The sequence below is a fragment of the Bison bison genome, unplaced genomic scaffold, assembly GCF_000754665.1.
Source record: "Bison bison bison isolate TAMUID 2011002044 unplaced genomic scaffold, Bison_UMD1.0 scf7180017864291, whole genome shotgun sequence".
NCBI lineage: Eukaryota > Metazoa > Chordata > Mammalia > Artiodactyla > Bovidae > Bison > Bison bison.
The window spans coordinates 10,009,278-10,017,791 of NW_011494863.1; the positions used below are offsets into that span (position 1 = coordinate 10,009,278).

At 42.0% G+C, this 8,514-nt stretch overlaps 1 protein-coding gene across 5 annotated transcripts in view; it reads right to left on the reverse strand.

Annotated features, from left to right (window-relative positions):
• Positions 1-8,514, reverse strand: part of HTR4 (5-hydroxytryptamine (serotonin) receptor 4, G protein-coupled) — a 194,573-nt gene extending 186,059 nt beyond the window's left edge. For all 5 annotated transcript variants that reach the window (XM_010850501.1, XM_010850499.1, XM_010850503.1 and 2 more), the window contains exon 1: positions 8,450-8,514. The gene's annotated coding sequence lies outside the window, so the exon portion shown is untranslated. The remainder of the gene's footprint in view (positions 1-8,449) is intronic.

Here is an 8,514-nt window from a genome sequence, read left to right on the forward strand (position 1 = left end):
ACACCATGGACTGGAGCCTACCAGGCTCCTCCATCCATGGGATTTTCTAGGCAAGAGTACCGGAGTGGGGTGCCATTGCCTTCTCCTGGTTCTCAAACATTAGAATACTTAAAATCACTTGCAAAACTGAAGGTTTGGGTGCCTCATTCAAAGCATTTCTGAATCAGTAGGTCCAGGAATCTGCATTTTAACAAATGTCTCAGTGATTCTGGTGCAAATGATTCATGGAGAGCAGTTTGGAAAACACATCAAGGTTGGACTGCAAGCCACCAGGTGAGCACATCCTTCTGAAATCCTCTTTCATTGTTTTCCTATATCTGTTTAAATACCTCATCAGCTGAGAAACCAAGATTACAGTATTTGCTACGCACACCAAAAGAAAGATCTCTGCCAGCATGTTTATCTCTTCTGTCCCCACTCTTTTCTAATTCTTCTAAACATCTTGGAGTAGAAAACAGTATATACAGAACTCTCTACTCCAGATATCATGTGCTGATTAGCATATATAATTAAGCATGCCAGTGCAATCTCAAAGGACATGTGCTATTTAGAGCTTAGATGTAAATTCTTGAGCAGAATCTGCATCTTTACTGGACTGATAAGATGTTACCTCCCAAAAGGCTGCTGCCCACAGTTTTCTACCAGTAGTTTGCAAACAAACCTCTTGGAAAATGTAAAATTAAACTGTATATTTTAAAGGGGCCCACTTAACACAGATAAGACTTCTAGGGTAAGAAGCAGGAGAAGAATAATGTTTCTGTAACTGATACTTGTTTAACACATACTAAGGACCAAATTCTTCACAAGCATTACCTCATTTCATCTTCATATCATGCTACAAAGGAGTACTACAATTATCCTATTTCACAGATGAGAAAATTGAGGCACAGAAAGAAGATATTATCCAAGGCCACAGCATAGCCCAGACCTTTCAACCATGAAGTTATCCCATGAAGGATCCAGATCTCAGTAGTTCCCCACCTCAACTTTTGCACCTCAATTTTATTAATTAATTATTTGTGTAGCTTATTAAAACCTACAAGAAAGTCTACTGACACTTGAAGGGAATGCTTTTTTTTAAAACAAAGCCCAACTTTGCTCATAGCAGTATGTGACACTGAGTTCCTCATTTTGCTTCCACAATCTCCAGGTCTCCAGCTGTTCAAGGTAGTTTAGATATCCAGCCCACCTGTCTTGAAGATCTGCTATTACTCATGAAGTTCAAATAAGATAACATATGTGAAAGTCCTCTGAACACTGTAAAAAGTTATCTAAAATGATAATTTCCCAGCCTGTTGTTTCCACAAATTATTTTTAAACGTTGAGAAGGAATAAAAAGTGTATTAGTTCTGCAAAATCATCTGTGTCAAAAATCAGATTTTCCAGAGATTTTGTAGAGCACCAAATCTGCAGATATTTGTGGAGCAGAAGAAACCCTGCTTCTACATGGAAAGTAGGCTGTTTATCACGGTTCAATGCAATGGAAATTTTGGGAGCTTGAGAATCAGATGACCTGGTGCTAGTCATTGCCCTGACACTAAGCAATCTTGAGTGAGTCTTTCTTTCTGCCCTTCCAGGAAATACAATACTGCTTGGTGGTTAAGAAAATGGCTTGGGGGAGTCAGAGCTCCAGTGACAATCGACTGCCTCCTCCTGAATGACTTCAGGTAAGTCACGTCACCTGTCTTGGTCTCAGTTTCCCAGTGATAAAAATGAGAATTAGAAACAACAGCTTACTTTGAAATCATCGAAAAAAATTAATTGCTGAATGGATAGAGGAATGAAGATAGAAATGTGATAGTTTTTAAAAAGAAGTCAGTAAAATGATATTACAGAACCTACTTGGTAAGTATTTGGTATTCACTATACAAGTCTTTCAACTTTTCTCTTAAATATTTTTTTACAATAAAATATTGGGAAATAAACCCCCCAAAAGGCAACAACAGGGTTGTTAGAAGAGTTGAATGAGATATAGAGCTCTCAGCAATGCTCATGGTAAGTGCCTGGCATACTTTAGAAATGATTTACTATACAGGTAGAAGATGGGACAAGACAATAGATTCCTTCAGCTCATACAATCTGTGAGCTAGAGCTGTTCTAGGTGAGCCAGAGACATGACATGCCTGAGCAGAATGAGAAACCAGGCCACATGGTACAGAAACCAGATGGACAGAGAGTGGCCAGGATGCAGTCACAGAAGTATCAGAAACCAGGTTAGAGACAGAGGGAAAGCGTAAGTTGCTCACATATGTCCGACTCTTTGTGAGTCCATGGACTGTAGCTGGCCAGGCTCCTCTGTCCATGGAATTTTGCAAGAATACTAGAGTGGGTAGCCATTCCCTTCTCCAGGAGATCTTCCCAACGTAGGGATTGAACCCAGGTCTCCTGCATTGCAGGCAGATTCTTTACCATCTGAGCCACCCAGGGAAGCCCAGGAGGCATGCACAAATGAAAGCTATAAGACCCTACACAGGGAAGGTCTAACATGGGCAAACCTTGAAAATAAAGGCAAGTGGCCATTACTACATGCCAAATTAACGTGCTTCTCTCTCAGCTATCCCTTTGGTAGGAGAAATGCATCGGATTTAGAGTCAAACCAGAGTTCAAATCCAGTCTCTGCCAACTAGTTATGTGACAACAGGAGATATTCACTCAAGCATCTTCTAGATCACTTTTACTAGGAATACTTACCACAGTACAAGAGTGAGCCCTGGCAACCACTTTTCTGCTATAACTTTGGGCCATCAGATCCTTTCTCTTGAGAATTTGAACCAAGAGACACAATCGTGGGAATGTGTCACATTAACTGAAGAGCAATGAGCAAAAGATTGTGAATGCCTGGAACTGAGTTCTCTGGAGATGACCCTCTTCGCATCTTTCCTGGGGTCTAGTTCCTTGATCTACAAGAAGCCCCAGTATCCTTCCAATAAATTTCACTTTTTGTTTAAGCAAACTAATGTGGCCTTTATTATATACAAGAAAATTATATATATTTACTAATACAATTGGGGGCTTCCCTGGTGGCTCAGAGGTTAAAGCGTCTGCCTGAAATGCAGGAGACCCGGGTTTGATCCCTGGGTTGAGAAGATCCCCTAGAGAAGGCAATGGCACCCCACTCCAGTACTCTTGCCTGGAAAATCCCATGGACAGAGGAGCCTGGTAGGCTGCAGTCCATGGGGTCGCTAAGAGTCAGGCACGACTGAGTGACTTCACTTTCACTTTTCACTTTCATGCATTGGAGAAGGAAATGGCAACCCACTCCAGTGTTCTTGCCTGGAGAATCCCAGGGACGGGGAACCTGGTGGGCTGCTGTCTATGGGGTCGCACAGAATCAGACACGACTGAAGCGACTTAGCAGCAACACAAACAAAACCTCATCTCTCTGTGACTGATGGAAAAATAAAAAATGATAAGTGTAACAACTCCACAGCACAGAGTAAATATCCAATAAACATTATTTAAATTGCATCTGAGCTTCAGAATCACTGAATCTTTCTAAGTATTTGGAAACACCTTGTTTAGGTGGAGGATGTGTGATCCTGCAAAAAGAAGCACTTGCTGGCAGTCAAAAAGAAGGAAGGGGTTGACTGAGTTTGAAATTTGGTTTTAAAGAAAGTTCTCTGATTGAAATTTAAAACAAATTAATCAGTTACCTATTACTGTTTTGACTTGAATTTCTGTTGGGTTTCTTCACTGGGCTGGTACTGATTTAAAAGGGAAAAGAAGTATAAAGCAACAGGAAACAAAAGCTGGATGCAGAAGTAACATCTTTCTTAATCTCAGAAGGACTGGTCAGAATTTATCTGGCAATAGATAAGATTTTAACGTACTTTTTATTTGGATTATCCTGTGAATAATGAGGATTTCTGTCACCCAAATTGAGCAGTAAGTGGAAGGAGGGAACAAGAAAAGATCTAAGATCAGAAATATTAACCCAGAAATACCACAGCTGGAAAAAAAAAAAAAGGCTTTTCTGAAATTCAAAATAAAATGCTAAGTGAGAGATGTCAATTAGTCCCTATTTTAATCTTGCTGTATTGATTCTCATAAATCCAAATATTTAGTTATCTTAAAAATAAGATAACTTTTTGTTTAAAAAGTCTCAGATAGGTGGGTCATGAGCTTTATTTGGTTATTAGGTCTTAACTATGTTGTTCCCAAATTGTGGTCCTTGGACTAGCAGCATCAGCATCTTCTGGGAACCTGTAAGAAACGCACATCCTCAGACCCTAGCCTAGAAACACTGAATTAGAAACTCTAGGAGCAGGGACCAGCAATCTATGTACTGATATAGGATCTTAGAGGAAAGACCCTCTAAGACCCTCAAACTTGTTAGGACTTGCCTTGGATCTTCAATTGGTAAAGTAATTGGTAATTGTTAAAGTAGTCATTCTTACTCTGACTGTATTTAAGGTTAGCCCTATCGATAAGCCTCTTCGTGGCTATTTATATCACATTTATATTTCCATCTTTCCAAATGTATACCACTTTCTACTGCCCCATAGTATAAAAACAGTAAGCAGAATGGACGAATGAAAGGGCAGGCCACGAAGAAAACAGAAGGAGGGAACTGATAAAAGTATGGAGACTTTATTTGGGTGATAAAATAGATATCTAAAGTTTAGATAATAGTAAGGACTTAATGTGGAGAAGGCAATGGCACCCCACTCCAGTACTCCTGCCTGGAAAATCCCATGGACAGAGGAGCCTGGTAGGCTGCAGTCCATAGGGTCGCTAAGAGTCAGACCCGACAAACGACTTCCCTTTCACTTTTCACTTTCATGCACTGGAGAAGGAAATGGCAACCCACTCCAGTGTTCTTGCCTGGAGAATCCCAGGGACAGGGGAGCCTGGTGGGCTGCCGTCTACGGGGTCGCACAGAGTCGGACACGACTGAAGCGACTTAGCAGCAGCAAGGACTTAATGGGAAAAGAAATGTTTCATCCATTGTTTGCTCCCTCCTGCCATTCTTCCTTTCCTCTGAGCCCTTCTCCCCTAATTTAACCAAGGCTGCCACCTCCTCTGTCACTCTGCATATGCCTTAGAGCTATTTCTGAATACCCTCAATTTCAAAGAGACAGGAGAAGACATAACAGGGAAGAAGTCAAAATACATCAACCGAACACAAATATCAACCTCACAGTTTCTAACTTACCTAGAATCAGACTTGATTCTACAATTGAACTACACCATGTTTAAGATCCTTTCTACCCTGTGACATCAAGATCTCATTCTCAAAAGGCAGTTTCATATGGAGGTTCAGAAGAAAGACTCTGGAGCAAACAGCCTAACCCCAGGTTCACCGCTTTACAGCTGAGAGAACTTGGGCATGCTATTCCACCTCTCCATCTGAGTTACCTCATCTCTAAGATGGAGGAAATAAAGTATCTCTCTTAAAGGATTCTTAATGTAGATTAAATGAGATTATCCATGTAAAGCATTTAGAGCTGTGTCTGGCACATAATAAGGGCTGGATTAATGTGAGCTATTAGGATTATTACTATGTTGTCTCTAAAACGTTTCTCAGCCTTTAGCAGCATCTTGAGCATTTCCAGACATAGCAACAAGGCAGTGAGAAACCAGGAGGGATAAAGGTAAACTGTGATGGTGGCTAAGTTGGAAGTGCGTGGGAAAGCAGCTAACAACACAGCATTCCTCTGTCTATTAAAATACTTTGTTGTAAGGTCTTTCTGTTCAAAGTCCCAAGACTTGTGTTTGAATTACAACAATTGTTTTCAATAGGTGCTGGAGGGGGAACTTTGTCCCCAAAGGAGGTACTAGTAATATCTGTAGATGTTTTTGGTTGTCACAACAGGCAGTTGCTATTGGCACCTAATAATAGCAGAGATCCTGCTAAATATCCTACTATGGGCAAGCTAGTCCCTCCTGACAAAAATTACCTAGCCCATAACATTAATAGTACAAGAGGTTTGAGAAACCCTGAATTACAAAGTTGTTTGAAGTTACTTTAATAAGACTTGGCACTTTTTTAAAATTTTCAAACAGGCAATAGTATGGAAGATTCTGGCACTTGATGGGAGGCGGGGATAGGTAACCTCTAAGGCCTTTTCATCTCTAAGACTCGATGTGTGCGGTGGACTCTCAACCACAAAACGAAGGCAACAGTGCGTTTTCATTGTTTTCTCTTTGCCTAGTTCTTTTCCCTGAAGATAACCTGAATTTTTTTTTTTAAAGATGGTTGGATACTGGAAGGTAACCATAAGGTATTAAAAGTTTCTCACAAAAACAAAGAACATCAATGATAAGCAGAGAATTTTAGAGCTGGGAAAAACCTTGGATATGATTTAACAAATAAATTCTACTTGAAATCTTCCATTTCATTTCATGGATAAAGAAAGTGAGATTTAAAAAGACCAAGAGATTTGATCTAGATCACATAACACTACAATCATCAAAAGGTCCAGATTCTTCCAAAGAATTTATTTATTAGTCACTGATAATATCAAGGTACTCCTCTATATGCATTTATTTTGCATTTTTTCAACGATTACAGCCTGTATCAGTCTCTATCTCTGGAAATCCCTGAACATGGGTTTCACCTGATTAGGTGCTGGCAGTGAGATTAAAAAACAAACAAAAAAATAGGCTCAATAGGTATTGAGGAAAAATGAATAAGACCTGCCTATTAATTAAGCGATGGCTGCTACTGGTGAATAAAGAGGAGAAATAAAGAAGTGACTTTGGTTCCAGTCACAGTGACTTGGAGGATGGTGATGGTTCAATAAAAGATAGGAAAGTCAGGAAGAGGTCTGGGCTGCAGGTCATTTACATTGTGTTTTAGGTGCTGTTCTTCAGTCTGTGAAGCTGAAGAAAGAGATGAGGGGATGAACAGTGTTAGGGAGGTTTGGAAGAACTCAAGTGGAAGAAAAGTATTCAGTTTGGTGGTTACAAGGCCACCATGGCCCCTAGAAGGGGCAGCTTCACGGACAAAATCCAGATAACTCAGAGGAACCAAGAGCATCACTGTCCTCTGGGCCTCAGCAAGTGCTGAACTGAACACTCCCTGAGGCCCCCGCTTGTCTGATGCACTACAGTTCTCCTGGAGTTTAAGTGATGACCCATTCAGCTGTACAATAATAATTATAATAAAGACATTTCCAAGGTGGAAAATGATACAAACACAGGAGTGAGTTTAGGGTAAGGGTGGCATGGAAAAAATATACATAAGACAGAAAAATGACGTGAGAATGATGCAAATACTTTTTACTCTTTTTTTCCCACACTCATCATTTCTTACTGGAGAGCTGCTCCTCAGAACTCCATGAGTCTCATCCCATGTCCTGACTTATTCCTTGTTTCTAGGGCGCTGCATCCATCATCAGTGTCCTTTCCCTTCATCACCTGGGCTTTCCATCATCAGTGTCCTTTCCCTTCATCACCTGGGCTTACCAGCAGCACATAGCAACTTCTCCTACCTCATCAGTGAGGCTGGGGTTTCACACAGGAGCCCAGGCAAACACCACCCACCACCCTCAGAGTCACCCACAGCTTTCTGACCCATGGACTCCATCGCAGTAATATTAAGACAAGAAGAGCAAACTAGCCTAAGGGTCTTTCCATCAAAAGCCATTGTTTGAAAAAAAAAAAAAAAAAAGCCATTGTTTGGGTCATGCTGAACCTGTACCTTAAACATTTTTTATCCATTTTAACGAACCAATAGGAAGCCAAGCCAATGTTTTCTCAACATTGAACTCTAGGAACATGAGTTCATGCCATGATTTCTCCACCTCTGCCAGCCACCACTTCCCTGTATCAACAGCCACTTCTTCCAAAGGGGATTAACAGCACAGTGCCAGACACTGGGTAGCAAGCTGAACAGAAAGGCATCTTAAATTGGGATTGGGATTCTGTGAAAGACAATTGCAGGAAGCTAACCCTGGCAGCCACCACCAATACTTCATGCAGTACAGCGTGCCCACACACTCATGGTCACTCACATACACAGCCACACAGCCAATTATACACGCTGGATATGCGTATCTTGTTAGGCACAGAGAGAGTTAGACAGAGTCCACTCTCTCCGTTATGCATCCAGTATCATCCATACTGTCCCCACATGTACCCTGTCACACACACACGGTTAGACGCACAGCCTATGCTATGTCTCTCTCTCTCACACACACACATACATACACACACACGCACACGTTATACTACCTTACAGAGTCAGCAAAGACACAAGCAGTTTCTCAAGTACTTACGTACCCAAGTGCAGGGCATGAGCCCCAACCCTAGTGGTCCCATGCTGAAGGCATGTACTACACAACCAGCCAGCCCACCTACAGTCTGAGTCGCCACGCAGCCCATCCCTGAGCTAAAGCCAGGTCCCAGGAATCCAGAGTCCCCAACCCGTCCCCGCCGCGCCGCCGCGTCCCCGCGCACGCTTGGGCTCGCAGGGTTGTGACCCGAGGGCCCTCGCCGCACCTACCCTCGGCAGAGGCTAGGGAGCGAGGCGCCCGGCGGACGGGAACGGCCACCCCTCGCCGCGGAGCC